The following is a 27,890-nucleotide window of genomic DNA, read 5'->3' as shown; positions in this document are numbered from 1 at the left end:
GAAGTGACAGCCAACAATAATTTTTTTTAGTTTTTCTGTTGCAATGATTCATATTGTCGAATCTATTATTAATTACGGCACAATGTCACTGTAGAGGAAACTGTCTCATTCAGAAATAGTTAGATACACACAAGGGCTTGAGAACATGCGTAAATTGCAGAAAATTAATCAGACTGTCATGCATAAATTTTACCTCCATCTGAGCGTACCACCGAAACGTATACACTGAGTGGCAGTATACTCAAAAACACTTTCAAATTTATTCAGGACTTGTCTCGTAAACACATGGCTATAAAATCGCGGAAATTATCTCTAAAATACAAGACTTAATAATATCGTATCGCGATATTTTTTAGCGTATGATGTGCCTCATGTCAATATGACACAATTATGCATTTCTTGTACATACCTATAAAAAGTAATTATGGGGTTCTTCAACCGACCAATCGCGAAGGGTTGTCTTCTTCTGCACACAATGGTCCCTTTTCCGCGTGGTGTATGAGAGAGTTGTCTTACGTCTCTTCTGCACGAGTGATTTTCTTGTCTCAGTCGATCACTAGTGACAAGTCAGTCTACTGCAGCCCACTTGGTCCATTATTCCTGCACTGGGTCTGGCCTGCCACGAGTGAGTATTTCGCGTATACATCAGCGCCTAAATTGGTTGTGTTGTTAGGGCTATCTGCCATGCAGTTTGGGGCATGAATTAAAGTGAGGGGAATTTAAGGTAGATTGGGGCGGCAGTGAGACTTTGGATCGAGGAGGGAGACGAGGCAGGGTAATCTGTGCAGGTGTGTGATCTGCTGTGCCAAGGTGGATTAGTGGCTAACGCCCCTGCCTAGTAAGAAGGACTCCCGGGTTTGATTCCCAGCCTTGGTAGAAATTTTGCACTCGCTACTTCAGTCTATATACGTTAAAGTGAGGTTGTCACGGACCGTTATGCTTACAAAAAGTCGAAATACTATACTGGAATTAAAGATGTACCAATAACAACAGTTTAATTAACGATCACAGCAAAATTCGTAGTGGAATTCTGCTGAGAACTTAAGGATTTGCTCGAGAAAATATGTAACCACAAACACATAAAACAATATTTAGAAGGAAGTAAATAGCGTCTTTTCCCTTTATCCTTTGTCTTAATTTCTTCCTGTGCCAAATAACATTGAAACTATTCTTCTAGTTCAATAGGTCTGATTTTTTTCACCATTCAAACACAGGGCAAGGTGATGTAGGGACAAAGTGCGTGCTTGGAAATCGAGAGATTGAGGGATCCAGTCCCCGTTGGGGCACGGAAACTGTCTATATGAGGAGTTATCATGAACGAAATGTAGCTCACATACCACGTTAAACTGGATAATGGGGGCAGGTTAGGGGAACTCAACTCCCCGAACTGCCGACATGCAATTATAACTGCTGTTAAAACAATTTTCTTGAAAACATTTTTTATCCATTTACGTTATTGTTTATGCACAGTGCAGGCTTTTTTTTTGTTCAGGTAAAACTTAAATATGTTTGGTTTAGCATATGTGGTAGCTCTTTCGGGAGAATATCAGCAAAAACGTATCAGTTCCTTCTGCAACCTTTGCAGTCTGTCATGAAATCATTTAAACAAATATTAATATACGCAAAAGCGCAATTTTTTTATTATAATACGAGCAGGAACGGTAATAATTAGCTAAGTTTTGTTACTAGCTGACGACGCCTCACTCTCCTGTTTCTGCTCATGTGTAGTCTTCAGGAATCCTGAGGATTTAAGAACTTTCAGAAATCCTGAGGATTTAGAACTGTGCATTCGGCACTGCCCTTAACTACTAATCAATCCCATCACTAATCCATTACTGACGTGTTTGACGATTAATTTAAGCGAGTCATGTGTCGCTTACCCAGCACGAGTAGTCTACAGCTACGTCTACATAAATACACCGTAAGCCACCACATGGCGCATGGCAGAGGGTACCTTTTACCACTACCAGTCATCCCTCTCCTGTTCCACTAACAAATGGAGAGGGGGGAAAACACCTACCTATATGCCTCCGTGCGGGACCCTGATTTATCTTAAGTCGTCTTCATGCTCCTCATGCGAAATATGTGTTGACGGCAATAGAATCGTTCTGCAGTCAGCCGCAAATGTTGCTTGTGTAAATTTTATCAGTAGTGTTTCGAGAAAATAACGTTGTCTTCCCTGCAGGGATTCCCATTGAATTTCACGAAGTATTTCCGTAATACTCGCGTGTTAATCTAACCTATCGCTTCTGAATTGCTTTGATTTCTTCCTTTAATATGACTTGGCGGCGATTCGAAACATTCGAGCAGTAATCGAGAACGGGTCGGACATGCGTTCTACAGGAGGTCTGCACTTTCCCACAATTCTCCCAATAAACCGAACTTGACAATTCGCTTTCTCTTCAATGAACGTCACGTAATGATTTCATTTCATGTAGCTTTTACAGCGTTACACCTAAATATTTAATGAACGAGGCTGTGTCAAGCAGTACACAACTAATACGTGTATGAACATTAAAACATTGTTTGTCGAACTCATGTGCATTAACTTACATGTTTCTACATTTATAGCAAGCTACCATTCATCACACAAAATAGAAATTGTGTTTAAGTCATCCTGTATCTTGCTGCAGTCACTCACTGGCAACACTTTCAGGTGCACTGCAGCGTCATCAGCAAGTAGTCGTTTTTGATGAGGAAGTCACAGGTTTTTTTAATTTCTGTTGACAGGTGACTCTAATGGATGTGTGTTGAATTGTGGTGTTTGTGTTTTACTATGATGAGACAAGGAAGAAGGTGAAAACCGGTCCCAGCAAATAGCCGACTCCTCTCGAACAGCATCAAGGGAGCCGCCGAGGTTCGTCACTACCCGACGTACAGGTCACCATCGCAGACATATGCCTTCTTCACCTCATAAGACACAGCAGAGGAGTTTGGAATTTCTCCAAGACGCTGACGCAAAATCTGGTCATGAGGAATTTACGCCACCGACTCTTCTCTCCTCTCCTTGCCCGCCAATTTCTTGTGAAGAAAATTTCTTTCCACGGGCTACCTTTGATTCGAGCGCCATAGCATATGCATGCGTTAGTGACATTGACCACGGAGGCGGATTTTACAGTCACTAATGTCGGCTATTCCAAACGTCGGGCAGTTTATCGTCTACAATGTAGACATATTCAAATGGCCCGCCAGATGCATTTAGCATAGCGAGTAGAAGAGAAAGTGAATCACCTAGTTCACTGGTTCCACCGCAAGATGTCAGCTGTTCCTCTTGTGACCCACGGAAGTACGTTACCATGGCATTCGCTGCACACGAACTGACTCACAGGTCCGGATCTACGAAGGGGTGGGCGGAGAGGGGGGGGGGGGGGCAAACCGGAGTATCTGCCCCGGGCGGCAATATCAGGGGGGGCCAAATTCATATTCTTGAGGAAAAGACCTTGTTTCACAAGGAAGAGGGAATCCCCGTGGAATCTTCGTCGCGTCTAGAAATAAGAAACTTTCCCGCAAACAAAAGGGGACGCGGCTATACGAGCTGAGCCGAATAAGCGCGAACGGGTAATTGCCAATCTCTGTTTGTTTATGTGGTTGATTGGATGTACAAATGATAAACTTTATTATAATTATTAGCGAAATCCGTAGATTCAGACTACCAGAGTGAAAATAAACGATTAACAGAAATAATAGGTAATGAAGATTACATATTATCTTCTTGGTGTATCCAAGAAAATTAAATTTTGACTGAAAATGTTTCCAGATCACTACACTATTAAGGGCCAGTTGACAGTCCCCGGTTAGAAGCCGCTTAATTTCTATTTTCGGAATAGCGCGGTAAACGCGTTGTACGAATACGTAATAGCGCCTAACCGGAGAATAAACGCAGGATGACTAAACTGCTGATTCTGGCAGGATTGGTGAAGTTAATCGGAGAATAGGTTTTGACAATAGCAGGAATAGTTACAGAATTAGTGATGACAAGATTGTTTGTAAGAAAGAGAAAGGAGAAAAACGGGGACACCATACAAATTATATGGAAGAATATGACGATTCCAAATTTATATAAAAATTGCGTACTATCGCTACTTTTCGATTTCATGCTTGAGAAACTAGAGCATATGAATGAAATGTGAAAACTACTTCCTAACATAAAACTTTTTATATGTAGTAGTCTTAATAGAATTTGATATCGCTACTTCGTGAACCATATTCTCTCGTGTTATTTGTGTAAATGAGACAGATAAAAGTGACGATTTGTGCCAAAACAGTTTCGCTTACTTCGCGTGTGTTGTAATTGCTGCAATGTTAGAAAGACTTATTTCGTTTTACGTAGCAGACAGTGACAAAATAGACGTAATCAGCTCGAGAAACCACACCGGTCTTGGGTACTATTCGTATTAACAGCTTTTGCTGTATTAGACAACGACATTTTGATTTTTCATCTAGCAAAACATTTGACGAACTTTGACAAGGTAATAGATTCTTTCGCAGAAACAAAAGCCCGCCATGTAAAGCTTTAGCAAGATTAAAGAGAGAGAGAAAGAGAAAACAAATGCTGTGTGTGACCTAAGGATTGAAGAAATGTGCACTGCCTTGCTTGTCTCTTGTCTTCACTTGTTTTATGTATTCTGTATATAATTTTGTGTCACACAAAAGAGAAAGATATTAGCTAATAGGCAACAAAGAGTGCAAGTTTTCTGAAGAGTTCTTATTCTCCCGGTCACGTATAATCCCACTTAGTGAGGCTTGGCGCCTTATATCTCCTGTCTAGAGCCTGTGTATCGGGAGAACGACTCATGCGTGCACAGTGACAGATGGTCTGAAGCGGGTTCAGTCGAGCACACAGTAGAGATGGGCAACTCGTTTATCCTTGGGAACTAGTTCACTGGTGATCGATATTTTTTGGGAACCATTCATTTTTACTCGTTCACCGTTCATTTGTGGATGGTATATGGTTCTTACGAAAAACTGAAAATTAGTAGCATAGGTGGCTGAAGATCGAAAGCTCCAAGAGGGGCCACTTGCCTCCCATCTGGAGTACAAAGTTTTTATTCATTACAGAATTCTCTCACACTTCTAGAAGCAATTTTCGTGAATCTGCAAAACCTCTCGTTTAGCCAAATGTACCGTTATGTGGCTGATCGCAGTGAAATAATTTAAGGTGGTGCACGAAAAACCGGCCCCGAGTACAGACTGCTCACCAATTACGCACGATTTGTTGACCGCTACGAACAGAATAGATAAACATGCAATAACTAGGCAGTAAAGAAATAGCAAATAAGCTAATGCAAACTACAACTCTGAAACAATATATGACGATTGGTGGGCGACAATGAGCTGTCTAGTACACGGGGACGATTTTTCGTGCGCCACCCTGTACCACTGAAATAATATTGTAGGAGTTATCGTATTATCTTTACAAAATGTGGTACCAGACACTCGATATGGAACACGAGCTTCATTCGGGTTGTAAGTCGGTCTGCCTTCCATGACAATGAACATGCTTTTTTTACCTTGGATCAAAAAAAGACGCAAACTGGCCACACGTGTGTGCTGTGCCGACATCCTTTGCATGTGTAATAGCAAAAAAACTTGCCTTTTTATACATATGTCTTCTGCTGTTTGTCGAAATAGTGAAGCAAGCTGATATGCTCTTTTGTTATCTGAAAAGTTTTATGTATTACATTCCAAGTAATTTTTATATAATTTACGTAATTATAAAATACATTTTAATTACCGATAGGGGACGCTGAATAGAATACGAAAAAACCAACGTCCAGAATTAAAAAAAAAAAAAAGGATTCAAACACACCTAGAATGGGCGTGCGCAGCGAACGAAACGAACAACTCGATACTGAACTAACTAGGAGCAGTCGGCAGTGGAACTGCGAAGAGTGGCCACGCGAAGAAGGACGAGTCCGGCCGACCGAGACCGAGGCCGAGACAGACAAGAACGGGACCGAGGCTGGAACGGGACCGGCAGACGTGCTGTTGCGGGAACGAGACCGAACGTTTCCCGTTCCCGGGAACTATAAGTAGAAAGCTGCGATCGAAGTGAACTACGAAAGACCGTTCCTTAGAATTCAATTCTTGCTCCTTCCGTTCATCTTGGTGGACCGTTTCTTTGAACCCGTTAGTTCGCGAACGACACATCTCTAGTACAAAGTTCTAATTTTCATCTGCTAGAGGACAGTAGCGGACAGGACTAAACAGGAAGAACTATAATATAATTAAGAACATTGACCACCGGAGTCCAGTAGTGCACAGAGACATTCAGGAAACAGGTCAAGAGAATGTTTTTGTGAATTGTTCTTTTTATTTCTTGAAGGTTTTTTTGTTTATTATGTTAGTACAGTTTTGTATATGATTTTAGTAGTATGGCTGAGGAGATGCAATGTCATTGGGACATTGAAGACTCCCGACAATTCCATCACATTAACTGATGACGGAAAAATATTGAAACCTTGGAAGGAATATTTTTCTGACTTCTAAGTCGTCCCTCGTATATTGCTGTGGACTTTTTTTATTATCTCCCTCAACACCACCAACAACCATGGTTGGTATTTCCACCCACAAAAGGCCTAGGGACTTAATCAAAGCACTCAATCAACTAAGACGACGAAAGGCTCCTGGACGTGATAACATCCCTCGTTGCAAGAAAGGTGGCGTGACGCTGCGCTCATGCACGAATGATCCTTCTACGACGTCTTGATTTAATGTCTGTAAGCCTTTTTTGTTTTTGTTTTAGAGCATTAAGTTATTTTGCAATCGTGTTACTTCTCTGGTGATTATTACTGTCACGTTTTATAAAGAAGCGGGAATGTTAATTTCATAGACTTAAGCCTAGTTTACACGACGACATTGGGTTGCGCCACTCGTTGCGCGGAATGAGTTGCACGCAAATGGTTTCATATTTGACTGTAGACACGGCGAAACCAGTATACACTTCAGTTTCGTCGTTTTGCGGGTTCCTGAGTCGTGTCTGAAATGAAAGTTTTGGCAGCCGCACGTCGCATGAGTTGTGATGGAGTTAAAGCTTGTTGAGTGGAATCGCTGCATAAGAAAAAAATAAGAAACGTATTTCGATTCGTGACGGGATGAAGAAAAGACATCAGCTCGGTTGCTCAGCATCCTTGCTGAAATAATTTATAATGCAAGACCCAATAAGTTCTTTTAATTATCTAAGAATGTCACCAGAACAGTTCACGTTTCTTGTAAATAGGATTAATTATGCGATAAGGAATAACGATACTGTAATGCATGAACCACTGCCGCCAGAACTGAAATTACATATCACATTGCGTGCGTTACAATCGAGAACACTCGACATGCTATAAGATGCGGTTTTAGTTGCTAATGACGCTTTTTCATTAATATCAATAATTATTAACATTAACAGTAACTGTTATTAACATTGACAGCTGTAATTATTCGAAGCAGGCCGCATTTAGAAGAGAATGGTTTGCAAACTACTCTTTTGAAGATAGATCTGTTCAGTGGCAATATTTAAAAATTCAAACGTATGTCAATTGGGACCATTGCTGCGATGTTTTAAATATATAAATATTGAATAAAGAATGCAGCTTCCTGATTTCTGTAGCCTTCCCTCCTGTCAACAATATCCCTTAAAAAAAAAAAAAGAGTCGGTCAACTCGAACGATGGGATTTTAGTCTTATAGACGAGAGTATTTTCACATCTAGAATTACATTTGCTTGTATTTTCTTAATTCAGTTGTATATGTACTCCTAATTCAATAAATTTTGCCCCGCAGCTCAGATATTGTCAAACTAACTGTGTTCTAATCGCACTTGATGGTTTCAGGAGCAGCAATATGTTGCTTATTTTTGTATTCAGAATCATTGAAATCCCCCCCCCCCCTCCCCAAAAAAAAGGTTCAAATTGCTGTAAGCAATATGGGACTTAGCATCTGAGGTCATCAGTCGCCTAGAACTTAGAACTACTTAAACCTAACTAACCTAAGGAGATCACACACATCCGTGACCGAGGCAGGATTCGAACCTGCGACCAGACTGAAGCGCCTAGAACCGCTCGGCCACAGCGGCCGGACCCACAAACACCTATGGGAAGCATAGACCTCCAAAAAGCGAACATTATTCTCCGTTCCCCAGTTCATATTTCAGTTTGTCTACACTCTGCGAACACACATAGCCTCAAAACTCATTCAAGTTGGAACACGCCAAAAGTGTTTAGTTTCACCGATGAGTTGCGCAAACGCGCGGCGCGCATGTGCAGTGGCCGGTAGCGCAGTTGCGTGCAACCTAGTGTCGTCGTGTAAACTAGGCTTTAGACTAATAGTTAAAGAAGTGTGTGGGAGTAGGTGTCACATTAGCGGGAAAATGTGTCAATACTAGTAAAGAGTAATCACCTTTGTTAACGACCTCCGGTTAGCTGCGTGCGATTGCATCCGGAGAAAACATTCATACCAGAGGTATCACAGCACTATAGGTGCTTTCTGATACTACAGGAATAGGAATTTGGTGCCTTGACTGAGATGTCCAGCAGTATGAAGTTTTAGGTCGTTGTGGCCTTTGCTATTTGCGGAAGTACGTGACGCTGAACACGTTGAGATGTTCAGGTCGCTTATAGTACATGGACGCTGGAGAGTTACTGCGCAGGCACAAACTTGTATAGTCACTCTGTAGGTTTCTTTTCGAAGAGGCTGTCATTTGATGTTTCTATCACAGGAAGAGCGTAATGTTTACAGCTGAAGTGCTGTACTGACCTACGCATCAGAGACAGAACGTATAAGTAAGGTTATTACATTTATCCTGGATGTGCCAAAATTGTAGTTGTTAAAACTATATAAACACTAGAGGATACTAACCTGAGTACTCTGAAATAAGGAAGTAATTATACAAAACGAATACTTACTTTTTCATTGAAATAAAGAACTCATTACGTCGTGTAAAATTCCGTACTGTGCCCATTTAAGGATTCGCCACCAAGTCTGTGAGTCGAGTGGCGGATAGTAAATAACGGACAGTTACGATAGACTGAATAGGATCGAGTAAAAATGACATTAACGGAAAAGGCGCAGTTCCATTGACGGCGACACTCGATCCTGCTGCTGTAACCGTCCCTTCCTCCCTCTTCTTCAGAGAGATATTTGCGTATCTGGAAAGATCTTCCTGTCTCTACATCTACACTCCGCATGCCTCCTTACTATTTTTGGTGTAGGGTACTTCGTCTACCTGTGACACTTTGCCCGTTTCCTGTTCCAGTCGCGTATCGTTCGCGAGAAGAACTTGGTGTTAAGCTTCTGACTGGGCTCGAATCTCTCTAATTTTATCTTCATGGTCTTTTCGCGAGATATACGTAGCAGGAAGCAATGTATTGGTTTACTCTTCTACGAAACGGTAGCCCACACCGTAATGCAGGACGCCTGTCTTGCAGTGTCTGGCACTGGAGTAGGCTGAGCATCTTCGTGGCGCTTTCGCGTTTACCAAATGACGCTGTAACGAAACGCGCTGCTCTTCTTTGAATCTTCTCTATTTCCTCTATCTGCCCTTACTGGTACGGATCGCATACTGACGAGCAATATTCAAATATTGATCGAACGAGTGTTTCCTAAGCTACTTCCTTTGTTGGCAGACTACATTTCCTGAGGATTCTTCCAATGGGTCTCAGTCTGGCATCTGCTTTACTCACATTTAATTTTGTGTGGTCCGTCCACTTCATACCGCTCCGTACGCATGCTGATAGATATTTTATGGAAGTAACTGCTTCCAGTGATTGTTCTGCAGTTGTGTAATTTTACAACAAAGGGTTTTTCTTTCTCTGTGTTCGCAATACGTTACATGTGTTTACATTTAGGATCAATTACCACTCCCTGCACCAAGCATCGATTCGCTGCACGTCTTCCTGCATTTCGCTTCAATTTTCTAGCGTCGCGATTTCCCTGAATGCAACAGTATCATCTGCGAACAGTCTCATGGAGCTTCCGATGTTGCCTACTATGTCATTTATGTATCCTGTGCGAAGTAATGGTCCTATAATACACCCCTAGAGCACACCCAAAGTTACTTTCGCGTCTGAAGACTTCTATCCGTTGAGAATGATGCTATGTTCTGTTTGCTAGAAACTCTTCAGTTCAGTCATACAGTTGGTATGATGTTCCATACTCTCGTATCTTTTTGGTTAGGCGGCAATGAGGAACTGTATCGAATGCTTTCCGGAAGTCAAGGAACACAGCATCCATCTGGTTTCTGGGTCTCTTGGGCGAACAGAGCGAGCTGGGCTTCACAAGATCGTTGTTTTCGGACCCCATGCTGGTTCCTACGGAGAAAATTACCTGTATGCTGAAACGTCTACAACAGACCGACGTTAGAGATACAGGTATATAGTTTTGTGCGTCTGTTCAACGACCCTTCTTGAAAATAGGGATTATTTGTGCTTTTCCCACTCATTAGGAATGTTTCGGTACTCTAGTGAACTACGACGCACTGTTGCTAGAAGAGGGGCAAGTTCTTTCGCGTACTCTGACTGTGAGAGCATCGAAAATCTGAACGTATAGCAGGTGTTTTTGTCGAGACGTGCACGATAAATCAGTGAAAGAGGGAACGTTATAGAACAAGTAACAAACAGGCAAAAATTCAATTAATTTCGGTATATTGTCTGAACAAGGCAAAATAAATGCGAGGCAGCCTTAACAGTGTGAGAAAACCACCATTCCACAATGTTGAATTATAAATGGTGATAGCCTGTTCTTCGCGGAGAAAAGAATTTATATAAAGAAGAACGTAAGTGATGAAAGAACAAGTTCTTTTCAGCCTCTCGAGAGTTCTTACTGGACAAAAGGTGTGTAAGACTGCTCTGACAAGTGAGAAAAAGAGAGGAGCCATTGTTTGGTCATATATAGAGTAATAGAGCGTCGTTGTAAACGGCAGCATATGCGCCAAGCACTCGCCACAGAGTGCTGTTTGCAGTCGGCTCGCGGCCCACGTCACTCGCGGTAATGGAGTACGTCTTGTGTCGGCGGCACCGAACTGCAACCGCGACCAAACTCGGCACGTCTTACTCCAACGTGATGGAGGGCAGAACATGCTGTAAGCTAACATGGCGGCAGACTTTTGCAACAATCTTAAAGAACGACAACACCAAAGGGGTTGTTTCAACCTCTAAGACACAGCCCACAGCGATGTCATCGGTCCCATCGGGTTAAGGAAGGATGGCGAAGGACGTCAGCCACGCCTTTTCAAAGAAACCATATCGGCGATTTAGAGAAATCACGAAAAACCTAAATCAGGATGGGGGGACGCGAGTTTGGACCGCCGTCCTCGCGAATGCGAGTCCAGTGTGCTAACCACTGCGTAACCTCGCTCGGCACGTCCAAACTTCTAGGGGACAAGCAACGACATTGTCACGAATATAACAGTGACCCCCAATATAGAATAAATTTCCTTTACTTTACGTCTATGGACAGAAACTTTTTGTCATCAGATTACTGGTTTTGGTATATAATGAACATCTACATATCTGTTTTATAAAAATAATGTCCTAATGTACTGCAGCCATAGTCGCATCGTCAAATGTTAAACGCAAAATCAGCACCAGCATCGTCAAATATATATAAATAATACACTACTGACCATAAAAATTGCTACACCAGGAAGAAATGCAGATGATAAACGGGTATTTATTGGACAAATATATTATACTAGAACTGACATGTGATTACATTTTCACGCAATCTGGGTGCATACGTCCTGAGAAATCAGTACCCACAACAACCACCTCTGGCCGTAATAACGGCCTTAATACACATGGGCATTGAGTCAAACAGAGCTTGGATGGCGTGTACAGGTACAGCTACGCATGCAGCTTCAACACGATACCACAGTTCATCAAGAGTAGTGACTGGTGTATTGTGACGAGCCAGTTGCTCGGCCACCATTGACCAGACGTTTTCAATTCGTGAGCGATCTGGAGAATGTGCTGGCCAGGGCAGCAGTCGAACATTTTCTGTATCCTGAAAGGCCCGTACAGGACCTGCAACATGCGGTCGTGCATTATCCTGCTGAAATGTAGGGTTTCGCAGGGATCGAATGAAGGGTAGAGCCACGGGTCGTAACACATCTGAAATGTAACGTCCACTGTTCAAAGTGCTGTCAATGCGAACAAGAGGTGACAGAGACGTGTAACCAATGGCACCCCAAACCATCACGCCGGGTGATACGCCAATATGGCGACAACGAATACACGCTTCCAATATGCGTTCACCACGATGTCGCCAAACATGGATGCGACCATCATGATGCTGTAAACAGAACCTGGATTCATCCGAAAAAATGACGTTTTGTCATTCGTGCACCCAGGTTCGTCGTTGAGTACACAATCGCAGGCGCTCCTGTCTGTGATGCAGCGTCAAGGGTAACCGCAGCAATGGTCTCCGAACTGATAGTCCATGCTGCTGCAAACGTCGTCGAACTGTTGGGAGCAGATGGTTGTTGTCTTGCAAACGTCCCCATCTGTTGACTCAGGGATCGAGACGTGGCCGCACGATCCGTTACAGCCATGCGGATACGATGCCTGTCATCTCGACTGCTAGTGATACGAGGCCGTTGGGATCCAGCACGGCGTTCCGTATTACCCTTCTGAACCCACCACCGATTCCATATTCTGCTAACAGTCATTGGATCTCGAACAACGCGAGCAGCAATGTCGCGATACGATAAACCGCAATCGCGATAGGCTACAATCCGACCTTTATCAAAGTCGGAAACGTGATGGTACGCATTTCTCCTCCTTACACGAGGCATGACAACAACGTTTCACCAGGCAACGCCGGTCAAGTGCTGCTTGTGTATGAGAAATCGGTTGGAAACTTTCCTAATGTCAGCACGTTGTAGGTGTCGCCACCGGCGCGAACCTTGTGTGAATGCTCTGAAAAGCTAATCATTTGCATATCACAGTATCTTCTTCCTGTCGGTTAAATTTCGCGTCTGTATCACGACATCTTCTTTGCGTAGCAATTTTAATGGCCAGTAGTGTAGCATATGCAAGAGTCATCTTGTTAGCAGCACTACTGTTCAAAAATTACTTTTTATAAAACAGATCTGAAGATGGTCATTATAGACCGAAATCGGTAATTTGTTGACAAAATTTGTGACTATAGACGTAAAGCAAAGGAAATTTACTTCTAGAGGATTTTACGCTATTGTCTCCCGCTGCTTCTTTGCGGCGGGGACGGAGGTGCCTTCCATGCTTTTAGGTTGGCTATTCCATTGTGATAACGACTCGTGGGCTCTCAGAAAAAAAAACATGTTTTCCCGCCACAGTGTGGCCACAGCGCAAATTTGAAGCCAATGGCTTTTTTTAAATGCCCGCGAAACGTTGAGATATTTTTTAGTAACATGCTTGGCGGGTACCACATATTTATTCTGACCTTATCATCTACTGGTCCAATACTTTTGCAGCGCATCTGCGGTTCTAGAATTGATTTAGCAGAGGAAATTTGCATATTAAGGTTTTCAGCTCATTTTATATGCATGCAATCAACTCGTAATTGCGCTCATTGGACTGGTAATTTGCTCTTCGGTCTGAATCTGTGCATATTAAATTAACTGATTAAATCTGTACTCTTTCTTTGTACGGGAAGGACATAGCGGCTACTACGGCATCTCCATGTGCATGGGAGGCACACCGGAGAATTTTGTGTTCTGTAACTCACAGATATTATTGTTATCTCGCGAACAACGGCCCTGGCAAATAAATTATATTTAGTTTCTACTGGGGTTTCACACATCAGCAACTTCATGTTTTCCCATAAGAAAAAATCATCAGTAGTCAGATATGCAATAGTAATAGCCATGGGGCAGAAGATGCTTTTCCTATCCATTTGCGAGGGGTTCGCTGTGCAGGTGCTCATGGTTACTAATAGCGAAAAGGGGTGGTGCACCATCGTCTCGAAACAACATAATAACGCGGGCAGCAAGAGCCAATAACTGTGCCAGAAAGGGACAAGTGAAGACGAGATAACGTGAACCATCCAAACGGAGTGACAGCAAATATCATAGTATTACTTGATCTTCCATCATTACCATAAAGAGCTTGCTACAGAATCGTTGCTCATGATCAGGGACAAGCATGTACATGTAGTATGGATTTTCATAATCCTGACACGGCTACTGAGGCAGTTAGTAACATCACCACTGTAGAAGTCTGATCTGAAATTGGACACGCAGTTGTGAACTGGATAGTTTGTTTTCAGAACTGAATTCTGGGTTGAAAATCATTGCTTGTGCACATTGTGTGTGCCAGAGTGTGTAACTGCTCTCCGCCAGAACTCTTCACATTGCGCATTTCAAGGGCAGCTTGACCGGTGCTAGTTCGATGAATCTTCTTCTACATGATTCAGCAAACATCCCTTCACATACTATTGAATGAACAACTGTGCGTCAAGACCTTTGGCTGTTTAGCTGTGGCTTGAACAACACACTCGCAAAGACGGTTCGAAACAGTTTTGCACACAAGCGACGCGAAGCCTCACCCCTCCACACTACTCCTCGTTTGCCACCCTCTCTCACACATTAGATGCCGTTCCTTGGGTTCTTGGTAAGAATATTAAAAACAAATCTAGTTCTAGTGAGCATGATACTTATGTGTTTTCATCACTACTACTTGTGTCCCTTCGATCTTAAACCGGCCCTGCTTATTCGTACGGTTCTGTCCAAGGCGATGAATTCCTTCCACCTGTGATGATATTTGTTGCGAAACGTTTCCCTGAACACTCGTTCTACCGGTTTTGTTTGAAAAAAATCGAAATTTAAAGGCTTTGTTGTATTTAATACATACAATCAAGCCCGCAAGCAGGTTTTTTTTTCTACTGCCAAATGATTTCTTAATATTATTCATTCCTGATTATGACTTAAAGTCGAATGAAAGGAGTTTTATGTGTAAAAGTTGATTATTGAAAACAGCAGAGGAACATTCATGAAACTATTTGGCGCTTCACCTCTTGTAAAGCAGGGTAGATGAACAGTTAAATAACATTAATAAATCTGTAAGAATTTCCGTGTGAAATACACTCCTGGAAATTGAAATAAGAACACCGTGAATTCATTGTCCCAGGAAGGGGAAACTTTATTGACACATTCCTGGGGTCAGATACATCACATGATCACACTGACAGAACCACAGGCACATAGACACAGGCAACAGAGCATGCACAATGTCGGCACTAGTACAGTGTATATCCACCTTTCGCAGCAATGCAGGCTGCTATTCTCCCATGGAGACGATCGTAGAGATGCTGGATGTAGTCCTGTGGAACGGCTTGCCATGCCATTTCCACCTGGCGCCTCAGTTGGACCAGCGTTCGTGCTGGACGTGCAGACCGCGTGAGACGACGCTTCATCCAGTCCCAAACATGCTCAATGGGGGACAGATCCGGAGATCTTGATGGCCAGGGTAGTTGACTTACACCTTCTAGAGCACGTTGGGTGGCACGGGATACATGCGGACGTGCATTGTCCTGTTGGAACAGCAAGTTCCCTTGCCGGTCTAGGAATGGTAGAACGATGGGTTCGATGACGGTTTGGATGTACCGTGCACTATTCAGTGTCCCCTCGACGATCACCAGTGGTGTACGGCCAGTGTAGGAGATCGCTCCCCACACCATGATGCCGGGTGTTGGCCCTGTGTGCCTCGGTCGTATGCAGTCCTGATTGTGGCGCTCACCTGCACGGCGCCAAACACGCATACGACCATCATTGGCACCAAGGCAGAAGCGACTCTCATCGCTGAAGACGACACGTCTCCATTCGTCCCTCCATTCACGCCTGTCGCGACACCACTGGAGGCGGGCTGCACGATGTTGGGGCGTGAGCGGAAGACGGCCTAACGGTGTGCGGGACCGTAGCCCAGCTTCATGGAGACGGTTGCGAATGGTCCTCGCCGATACCCCAGGAGCAACAGTGTCCCTAATTTGCTGGGAAGTGGCGGTGCGGTCCCCTACGGCACTGCGTAGGATCCTACGGTCTTGGCGTGCATCCGTGCGTCGCTGCGGTCCGGTCCCAGGTCGACGGGCACGTGCACCTTCCGCCGACCACTGGCGACAACATCGATGTACTGTGGAGACCTCACGCCCCACGTGTTGAGCAATTCGGCGGTACGTCCACCCGGCCTCCCGCATGCCCACTATACGCCCTCGCTCAAAGTCCGTCAACTGCACATACGGTTCACGTCCACGCTGTCGCGGCATGCTACCAGTGTTAAAGACTGCGATGGAGCTCCGTATGCCACGGCAAACTGGCTGACACTGACGGCGGCGGTGCACAAATGCTGCGCAGCTAGCGCCATTCGACGGCCAACACCGCGGTTCCTGGTGTGTCCGCTGTGCCGTGCGTGTGATCATTGCTTGTACAGCCCTCTCGCAGTGTCCGGAGCAAGTATGGTGGGTCTGACACACCGGTGTCAATGTGTTCTTTTTTCCATTTCAAGGAGTGTAGATCACCCAAGGACAAGGCTGAGCTAATTAGCTTCCTTTGTCTCCAGTCTCAGTGCCATACTTAGCTATACAAGGGAAGGTGCAACATGCCTTCGTTTGGGCTGTTTCAGAACGGTTCAGAATAAATTCAAGGTTAGTATCTTTCTTGGAGAACCTGTGTAAAGTGATTAGGCGCGTCACGTATAAAAAAATAGCGAATGATTTTGACTTTACTTTCTAATCTTTCGTTAGTCTTTGAATTTTGGGGGTATTGGTTTTTCTACTGACGTATCAATCTCATGTAGTACGCAGTAGAAGTTAACTGCAAAGAAATCGTGGGACACATAAGAAACACTTTAGTTGATGGATGAAAGAAGGAAGTATAAAATTGTTGAGGGAAATTCAGGAATACGAAAATACAAGTTACTTAGGAATGAAATAAATAGGAATTGCAGGTAAGCTTAGGCGAAATGGATGCATGAGAAATGTGAAGAAATAGAAAGAGAAGGAATGACTCAGCATGTAGAAAAGTGGAAACGACCTTCGGCGAAATTAAAAGCAAGGGTAGTGTCATTAAGAGTGCATTGCGCACTCCACTGTTAAATGCAGAGGAGAGTGCGGATAGGTGGAAAGAGTACGCTGAAGGCCTCTATGAGGGAGAAGACTTGTCTGATGACGTGATGGAAGAATTAAAAGGAGTTGATAGGGAAGAGATGGGGTATATTAGGATTCAAAAGAATTTTAGAAAACTTAAAATTGAATAAGGCCGTAGGGATAGATAATACTCCATCAGGATTTCTAATATCATTGGGGGACGTGGCAACTAAACAACGTGTAGAATGTATGAGTCAGTATATGTACCGTCTGATTTTCGAAAAAAAAAATCATACGCAAAATTCCGAACACTGTAAGAGCTGACAAGTGCGATAATCATCGCACAGTCAGCTTAACCCTTCATGCATCCAAGTTGCTGACAAGAATAATATACAGAAGAATTGAAAAGAAATTGAGGATGTGTTAGATGACGATCAGTTTGGTTTTAGGAAAGGCAAAGGCACCAGAGACTCTTTCATAGGATTTGTCGACTTGGAAAAAGCGTTCGACAGTATAAAATGTTGCAAGATGTTCGAAATTCTGAGAAAAGCAGGTGTAATCTATAGGGAGAGACGGGTAATACACAATACGAACAAGACCCAAGACGGAATAATAAGAGTGGAGGACTTGGAGTAAAAAGGGGGTAAAGCAAAGATGTAGTCTTTTGCCCCCACTGTTCAATCTGTTCACCGAAGAAGCAATGACAGAAATGAATGAAAGGTGCAAGAGTGGAATTAAAATTCCAGGTGAAAGGATATCAATGATACGATTCGCGATGGCATTGCTATCCTCAGTGAAAGTGAAAAAAAAATTACAGATTCAGTTGAATGGGATGAAAGGTCTAATGAGTACGGAATATGAATTGAGAGTAAACGGAAGAACGACGAAAGTAATGAGAACAGCGAGAAGCCTAACATCGGGATTGGTGGTCGCGAAGTAGATGAAGTCACTTTCCTAGCAGCAAAATAACCCATGATGGACGGAGCAAGCAGGACACAAGAAGGATGCTAGAACTGGCAAAAAAAGGCTTTCCTGGCCAAGAGATCTCTACTATCAAAAGTAGGCCTTAATTTGAGGAAGAAATTTCTGAGAATGCACGTTTGGAGTGCAGGATTGTATGGTAGTCATACATGGACTATGAAAAAACCGGAAAAGAAGATAATTGAAGCATCTGTGATGAGGTGCTAGAGAAGAATGTTGAAAGTTAGCTGCAATGATAAAGTAAGGAACGCGGAGATTCTGCGGAGAAACGGCGAGGAAAGGAATATATGGGAAACACTGACGATAAGAAGAATATTTGTTTATGACCGACGAGAAGAAGGATATCTTTTAAGACTTCACGGAATAACTTCCACGATACTAGAGGGAGCTGTAGAGGGTAAAAACTTTAGAGGAAGACAGAGATTGGAATACACCCAGAAAGCCGGTCGAAGTGGCCGTGCGGTTAAAGGCGCTGCAGTCTGGAACCGCAAGACCGCTACGGTCGCAGGTTCGAATCCTGCATCGGGCATGGATGTTTGTGATGTCCTTAGGTTAGTTAGGTTTAACTAGTTCTAAGTTCTAGGGGACTAATGACCTCAGCAGTTGAGTCCCATAGTGCTCAGAGCCATTTGAACCATTTTTTTACACCCAGAAAATAATTGAGGACGTAGGTTGCCAGAGCTACTCTGAGATGAACAGGTTAGTACAGTAGGGGATTCGTGGCGAGCCATATCAAACGCGACAGAAGATCGTTAAGTAAAAAAAAAAAAAATTCAAAAATGCACCGAGTGCAGGGAAGAAATTCACAAATTACTTTGTTACGACTGAAGACACGCCGTTATACTTCAATGTTGAAAAGTTCCACGCTGAAACTCATTTATGCAGCAGGAAAGAAGAGCGAAAATCTTTAAAAAGACACAGGAAAAGCACACACGTTCAATTGTTCCTGCGCTGCTACGTCACCACATGTGAAAGGGTCAAATCAGGTTGAGTCTGCACGACCAGTCCCGGAAATGCGTGTTTAAACGGAGAAAGCGACACAGCCGCGCGGTTAAGTCGCGCGACTAAATCGCCGGCGTGTGAGGGGCCTCAATAATGGTTAGCTTCACCGTGGACGCTTCACAGACTAGTGTGTATTATTTTTCACGGTTGTGTCTCTAATTGTAATGGACAGACAGCTGCTTGTTTTGAAACATAAACAGTACTTAAACAAGAGTCCCACAGACATTGCCTATTCAAGACCTCGTACCGCATGAAATATTCATTTCCGGCCATTGGTTTCCTGTCCGAAAATACACAGTTTAGGGTCCTCTGTATAATTTTGACTCTGAAGCAACGTGTTTGACAATATATATATTCATGGAAGAGGAATATTCATTGCTTTTGCTGCTTGTTATTATTGTAACTTTACTGTCTGAAAGACAGAAACATTCGAACAAGAGGAAGTTTCATATCAGCGCACACTCCGCTGCAGAGTGAATTTTTATCTGGAAACACCCCCAGGCTGTGGCTAAGCCATGTATCCGCAATATCCTTTTTTCGAGGAGGACAGTCTAGCAGCTTTTGCAGGAGAGCTTCTGTGAAGTTTGGAAGGTAGGAGACGTGGTATTAAGGACCAGTCGTGCGTTGGTGGCTCAGTCGGTAGAACGATAGAGCACTTCCCTGCGAAAGGCAAAGGTTCCGACTACGAGTCTCGATGTGGCTCACAGTTTCAATCTCTCAGGAAGTTACAAAGGGTAATGTATTGCGAAGCTTACATTTAAAAAAGTCACACGTAAGCGAAGCTTTAACTACGAAGATACTAGAATATTGTCAATTTCCTTTCTTCTCCTCTCATTCTTTCTTCTTCCTTTTCCCCACTTTCCCCGTCAGCGTTGTCGGTGTGAACTATTTGTTGTCAGTTTGTGGTAACAATGTGACGTCAAGAAATTGTGTGTTGCCGGATTTTAATTGCCACTGTAACGGAGTAACTTGAAGGAACTACTCTTGCCTGTTCTATGATCTTTTGTTTATAAATACGACTTTTCGTTTACAAGTCTAACAGAATTGCTTCTGGTTTTTAACAAGTGGGTGCAACAGAAGAATCTAGATTGGAACGTTTGATTCGTTGATTATGTATACTCTCGCAACCAGTAGAAAGACGGTACCTACGTGAAATATTGCCAGGCCGAAGGAGAGTCTCAGTGTCACTCACTAAATGGGAGACAATCATGGAGGCGCGTATTTAATAATGGAGGCACGTATTATGGGAATGGAGGCTGGTATGCTCCACTAAAGTCAAAATTGGTCTAAAAGTTTTGTTCTTGTTTCCAAATAATGTCTAACTGGATGAAAGCTTTGCTTGTGCTTTTGTTTTGGTGTGGATGCTGAAAAAAGGTCCTAACCAAAATGATACACAGCAAGAAAAGATTTTATAAGACCTGCAATTCGAGATGTTAAGAAAAATTTCGTGTAGTATAGGGCACATAATAAAATGTAGGCTTTTAAATAAAAAGTGCTTTCGTGGTTCACAAATAAATAAATCTGTCTGTATATGAAAAGTACAAGATAATAAGAAGATTGTTGGTTAAACTTTAACTTACGCTCGACTGATCCTGACACATCGCATTAGACTCACAAACTGAGGTTGTGTGCAAGACAGTTCTGAGTGCTTACTCATAAAGTTTCGATAGAAATCATTACCTGCCAATTTATTTTGTCTGTTAAATCTGTGAAGAAGCTTTAAATTTTCATCGAAATCGTAAGTCAAGTTTTGAAACTCAAAGCGGCATTAACCTATCCTTTCTTCGTAATTGTCCGTCAAATGTTGATTTGAAAAACCCCATCTGAGATATCATAGATTTCTCCAGATTCCATACACCCATTTTAATATCCTTTGCAGTGAAGGCTTGGTTTTAGGAAAACTAAAGCCATCGGTAGCAGCCCTTTCGATCATTTCGCCTTCCAAAACAATTGAAACTGCTTGTTTCACTGCAGTCGCGGACAACTACCTTCGACCCACAACGGCACTCTCCTTATTCAGCCTTGGCATCCTGCCCTAAAAATAAATAAAAAATTACTTACGTGGACCGTACCACCCGACTTTGATATGGCCCTTACTAGCTAGTGCCATTGCACAGTAAAACATAGCAGAAAAAGAAACCGAACTCAGTGAGCAGAATTTCATCATTATGATACGATCTATATCAGACTACTTAAATATTAATACTAGTATGAGAATATTTCATCTTACCTTCGTGTTTTCAACTACGTTGTTGAGATACAGGAGTTCGGTTTTAGGATTAATCAAGAAGATACGAATATGTCTGGTAATGGATGGTTTACTGTTGCAGTAGTGCGTTATCCAAGTACTACTGTGAAAGGAGTAACTTCTTTGGAAGCATTTAATAACAGAGATGTTATAGCTTATCGTACCTATCATGTTGGAGAAGTTTTCGACAAAGATATGGGTTCATCATATTTTACCTCTACAATGCCGTTCACGATAAGGACAAGGAATCGTAGGAAAATAAAAATCAGAAAAGTTGTGCATGATTTAGTAGCAACTCAAGGAAAAGAACGTATGTTTAATCTTGCAAAACAGGTGGCTAATTACTGGTGGTTATCACAATTCGAAGAACATTATTGTTTGAGTTTAAGGATTCTAGAGAAAGTACCCGATCTGTTTAAGGTTCCTAATGAACAAACGTAAGAAATGAACATCTCAGCAGAACACGAGGAACAAAGATTCGCTGGGCAAATGTCTCAGTGCGGTTGATACCAATCTAGATTCAAGTCCAGAATCTGCCAGGAAGTTTTAGATTCAAGTCCATCAACATCAAATTCCTAATTTTAAACAATGTCCCAAAAGTTGCAGCACACACAAAACAACAAGAATAAAAATTCTACATAAAACTGCAAATCGAATTTCGAGAGAATAAATGTGTTACATGTTCACGTGTGCATCGCTTAATGTTTGGAATTTTATTTAGTCGGTTTGCGTGCGTAAAATTCAGTGCTTTGTAATTACAAAGCCTTGAATTTTACGCACGCAAACCGACTAAATAAATTTCCAAACATTAAGTGATGCACACGTGAACATGTAACACTGCACTGTAAAAATATGTAAGATTGTATAATAAAGTAAATGAGATTTGAACTAAATTTTACTCAAACTGGTCTTGGCGATAATTTCAAATACAACGCTTAACGGTAAATGATCTTATTGTGTCCTGACTATAATGTTAAACTGGCCCTTACAAATTTTCGTGACTTACCTTCTGGCAAAGAAAACGCGGTACAACAAAAAAGTGGTGATTATAAATATAGCACCGCAGCAAACCAGCAAAAGAAAAATTGCCAAACCCAATGCAAGGAAAAGCGATTATGCTATGCCCATCATGCTTTATGTTTTGAGCAACTGTGTTCCGCTAAGTACAATGCGGCGATACACAATTACAAAATTAAACTTTCGTGAGGGTGTGGTTGAAGGAACTCGACTTGCTAAATGATTGAAAAGACATTAGCATTCAAAACTGTATTATGAACCTCAGTCCTTAACAAATACAACCATCTTTAGAAAAATCACTTCTTGTAAAACGTATAACTCTGCCATGAAATTAGTTAATACATGGTAATGGAGTGGTGAATCTATAACTCGGAGTCCAAGCTCTGTGAGCATAAAACTGTTTTTAATCACGTCTCGACAATCAAACTAGCTGTCCGAATTAATTAAGAAAAAATAGTGCTGAATACTTGCCTTTCTGAAACTCGTGATAAATTACAGGCAGTCAAGCAATGCAGTGATAACATTACTTGACTGGGCGAAGTGGAGCAGTCGTTAGCACACTGGACTCCCATTCGGGTTCCAGACCGCTCAGGATCGTCACCAACACCGACTCTCTGACTTACTCCTCACTGAATGCTGTACTGGCAACGACAATGCTACTGACAACCAAATATCACACTGCTTGTGTTCCAGAACCTCTGTGACGTAACATATCGATTATTGAATACTTCTACACTCCTGGAAATTGAAATAAGAACACCGTGAATTCAAGTCCCAGGAAGGGGAAACTTTATTGACACATTCCTGGGGTCAGATACATCACATGATCACACTGACAGAACCACAGGCACATAGACACAGGCAACAGATCATGCACAATGTCGGCACTAGTACAGTGTATATCCACCTTTCGCAGCAATGCAGGCTGCTATTCTCCCATGGAGACGATCGTAGAGATGCTGGATGTAGTCCTGTGGAACGGCTTGCCATGCCATTTCCACCTGGCGCCTCAGTTGGACCAGCGTTCGTGCTGGACGTGCAGACCGCGTGAGACGACGCTTCATCCAGTCCCAAACATGCTCAATGGGGGACAGATCCGGAGATCTTGCTGGCCAGGGTAGTTGACTTACACCTTCTAGAGCACGTTGGGTGGCACGGGATACATGCGGACGTGCATTGTCCTGTTGGAACAGCAAGTTCCCTTGCCGGTCTAGGAATGGTAGAACGATGGGTTCGATGACGGTTTGGATGTACCGTGCACTATTCAGTGTCCCCTCGACGATCACCAGTGGTGTACGGCCAGTGTAGGAGATCGCTCCCCACACCATGATGCCGGGTGTTGGCCCTGTGTGCCTCGGTCGTATGCAGTCCTGATTGTGGCGCTCACCTGCACGGCGCCAAACACGCATACGACCATCATTGGCACCAAGGCAGAAGCGACTCTCATCGCTGAAGACGACACGTCTCCATTCGTCCCTCCATTCACGCCTGTCGCGACACCACTGGAGGCGGGCTGCACGATGTTGGGGCGTGAGCGGAAGACGGCCTAACGGTGTGCGGGACCGTAGCCCAGCTTCATGGAGACGGTTGCGAATGGTCCTCGCCGATACCCCAGGAGCAACAGTGTCCCTAATTTGCTGGGAAGTGGCGGTGCGGTCCCCTACGGCACTGCGTAGGATCCTACGGTCTTGGCGTGCATCCGTGCGTCGCTGCGGTCCGGTCCCAGGTCGACGGGCACGTGCACCTTCCGCCGACCACTGGCGACAACATCGATGTACTGTGGAGACCTCACGCCCCACGTGTTGAGCAATTCGGCGGTACGTCCACCCGGCCTCCCGCATGCCCACTATACGCCCTCGCTCAAAGTCCGTCAACTGCACATACGGTTCACGTCCACGCTGTCGCGGCCTGCTACCAGTGTTAAAGACTGCGATGGAGCTCCGTATGCCACGGCAAACTGGCTGACACCGACGGCGGCGGTGCACAAATGCTGCGCAGCTAGCGCCATTCGACGGCCAACACCGCGGTTCCTGGTGTGTCCGCTGTGCCGTGCGTGTGATCATTGCTTGTACAGCCGTCTCGCAGTGTCCGGAGCAAGTATGGTGGGTCTGACACACCGGTGTCAATGTGTTCTTTTTTCCATTTCCAGGAGTGTATGAATTATCACGTATCGAATAAAAAGAGCTTACTTCACTTTCAACGAATACCACACTTTAGCTAGTAACTTTACAACTCTAATAAAACAATACGTGTTGTTGAAAATAGTGCAAATTACCTTACCTTACTTTACTTTACCCCTTCTCGCACGCCCCAAAGTCGAGCATTTAACTGCGGTGATTCCATAAAACCGACTGGTACACACTGCCAACGGCCTTCTCAAAGAGGACAGAGGAGCGGACAGAGGTTCAGGACAACTCTGTTGTCCTTGGCGTGGGAAACTGATCCTAAAGGCGGAAGAATCACCGATGATCAACGGCATGAGGATGCAGAAGGTAATGGAAATCACTGCATTAAAGACACATAACGTGTATCCACAGGACAAATGGCCTGTAATTGAAAAGCGTAATGATGATCTCTCCATTGGCAAAATATACTGAAATAGTCCTCCATTCGGCTCTCGGTAGGTAGGTGACTGCCAAGGGGGAGGTGACCACGAGAAAAAGATTGAATAACCAACGAAAGGATAACGTTCTACGAGTCGGGGCATGGAATGTCAGAAGCTTGAACGTGTCAGGGAAACTAGAAAATCTGGAAAGGGAAATGCAAAGGCTCAATCTAGATACAGTAGGGATCAGTGAAGTGAAACGGAAAGAAGACAAGGATTTTTGATGAGATGAGTCTAGGGTAATATCAACAGCAACAGAAAACTGTATAACGGAAGTAGGATTCGTTATGAGTAGGAAGGTAGGACAGAGAGTGTTTTACTGTAAACAGGCCAGTGAAAGGGTTTTTCTTATCAGAATAGACAGCAAACCAACACCGACAACGATAGTTCAGGTATACATGCCGCCGTCGCAAGCTGAAATGACGAGATACTGAAAGGGCAAAGCAGTACGTAAAGGCAGATGAAAATCTAATAGTCATGAGGGACTGGAATGAAGTTGTAGGAGAAGGAGTAGAAGAAAAGATTACAGGAAATATAGGATAGGAACAAGGAATGAGAAAGGAGAATGAATAATTGAGTTTTGTAATGAATTTCAGCTAGTAATAGCGAATACTCTGTTCAAAAATCACTGGAGAAGGAGGTATACCTAGAAAAGGCCGAGTGATACGGGAAGACTTAGTTAGATTACATAATGATCAGACAGAGATTCCGAAATCAGATACTGGATTGTAAGGCATACCCAGAATCAGATATAGACTCAGATCAAAATGTAATAGTGATGAAGAGTAGCCTGAAGTTTAAGAGATTAGTCGGGAAGAATCAATACTCAAAGAAGTGGGATGCGAAAGTACAGTATTAAGGAATGACGAGATAAGCTTGAAATTCTCTAAGGTTCAAATGGCTCTGAGCACCATGGGACTTAACATCTGTGGTCATCAGTCCCCTAGAACTTAGAACTACTTAAACCTAAGTAACCTAAGGACATCACACACATCCATGCCCGAGGCAGGATTCGAACCTGCGACCGTAGCAGTCAAGCGGTTCCGGACTGAGCGCCTGAACCGCGAGACCACCGCGGCCGGCAAATTCTCTAAGGCTATATAGATACAGGAATAAGGAATAGCTCAGTAGGCAGAACAGTTGAAGAGGAATGGACGTCCCTAAAAGGGGCAGTCACGGAAGTTAGAAAGAAAAATATAGGTACAAAGAAGGTAAGTTCGAAAAAACCATGGGTAACATGAGAAATACTTCAGTTGATCGTTAAAAGAAGGAAGTACAAAAAAGTTCAGGAATACAAAAACACAAGTTAATGAGAAATTAAATAAATAGGAAGTGCAAGGAAGCTAAGACGAAATGGCTGCATGAAAAATGTGAAGGAAACTAAAAAGAAATGATTGTCGAAAGGACTGATTCAGCACACAGGAAAGTGAAAACAACGTTCGGTGAAATTAAAAGCAAGGGTGGTAACATTAGGAGCGCAAAGGGAATCCAGCTGTTAAATTCATAGCAGAGAGCGGATAGGTGGAAAGAGTACATAGAAGGCGTTATGAGGAGGATTCATCTCATGTGATAGAAGAAGGAACAGAAGTCGATTTAGAAGAGGTAGGGAATCCAGAATTAGAATCAGAATTTATAAGAGCGTTGTTGTTGTTGTTGTGGTCTTCAGTCCTGAGACTGGTTTGATGCAGCTCTCCATTTTACTCTATCCTGTGCAAGCTTCTTCATCTCCCAGTACCCACTGCAACCTACATCCTTCTGAATCTGCTTAGTGTATTCATCTCTTGGTCTCCCTCTACGATTTTTACCCTCCACGCTGCCCTCCAATGCTAAATTTGTGATCCCTTGATGCCTCAAAACATGTCCTACAAACCGATCCCTTCTTCTAGTCAAGTTGTGCCACAAACTTCTCTTCTCCCCAATCCTATTCAATACCTCCTCATTAGTTACGTGATCTACCCACCTTATCTTCAGCATTCTTCTGTAGCACCACATTTCGAAAGCTTCTATTCTCTTCTTGTCCAAACTGGTTATCGTCCATGTTTCACTTCCATACATGGCTACACTCCATACAAATACTTTCAGAAACGACTTCCTGACACTTAAATCTATACTCGATGTTAACAAATTTCTCTTCTTCAGAAACGATTTCCTTGCCATTGCCAGTCTACATTTTATATCCTCTCTACTTCTACCATCATCAGTTATTTTACTCCCTAAATAGCAAAACTCCTTTACTACTTTAAGTGTCTCATTTCCTAATCTAATCCCCTCAGCATCACCCGATTTAATTTGACTACATTCCATTATCCTCGTTTTGCTTTTGTTGATGTTCATCTTATATCCTCCTTTCAAGACACTGTCCATTCCGTTCAACTGCTCTTCCAAGTCCTTTGCTGTCTCTGACAGAATTACAATGTCATCGGCGAACCTCAAAGTTTTTACTTCTTCTCCATGGATTTTAATACCTACTCCGAATTTTTCTTTTGTTTCCTTTACTGCTTGCTCAATATACAGATTAAATAACATCGGGGAGAGACTACAACCCTGTCTTACTCCTTTCCCAACCACTGCTTCCCTTTCATGCCCCTCGACTCTTATAACTGCGATATGGTTTCTGTACAAATTGTAAATAGCCTTTCGCTCCCTGTATTTTATCCCTGTCAACTTCAGAATTTGAAAGAGAGTATTCCAGTTAACATTGTCAAAAGCTTTCTCCAAGTCCACAAATGCTAGAAACGTAGGTTTGCCTTTTCTTAATCTTTCTTCTAAGATAAGTCGTAAGGTTAGTATTGCCTCACGTGTTCCAACATTTCTACGGAATCCAAACTGATCTTCCCCGAGGTCCGCTTCTACCAGTTTTTCCATTCGTCTGTGAAGAATTCGCGTTAGTATTTTGCAGCTGTGACTTATTAAACTGATAGTTCGGTAATTTTCACATCTGTCAACACCTGCTTTCTTTGGGATTGGAATTATTATATTCTTCTTGAAGTCTGTGGGT

At 43.1% G+C, this 27,890-nt stretch overlaps 1 protein-coding gene across 1 annotated transcript in view; it reads left to right on the top strand.

The window, feature by feature from the left end:
• The window catches only part of LOC126198820 (probable cytochrome P450 301a1, mitochondrial), a 284,658-nt gene that overhangs the window by 1,070 nt on the left and 255,698 nt on the right, over positions 1-27,890 (top strand). The window lies entirely within an intron of this gene.

Source organism: Schistocerca nitens, chromosome 8 (assembly GCF_023898315.1).
Source record: "Schistocerca nitens isolate TAMUIC-IGC-003100 chromosome 8, iqSchNite1.1, whole genome shotgun sequence".
NCBI classification, from domain to species: domain Eukaryota; kingdom Metazoa; phylum Arthropoda; class Insecta; order Orthoptera; family Acrididae; genus Schistocerca; species Schistocerca nitens.
This window is presented reverse-complemented; position numbering and strand designations above follow the sequence as displayed.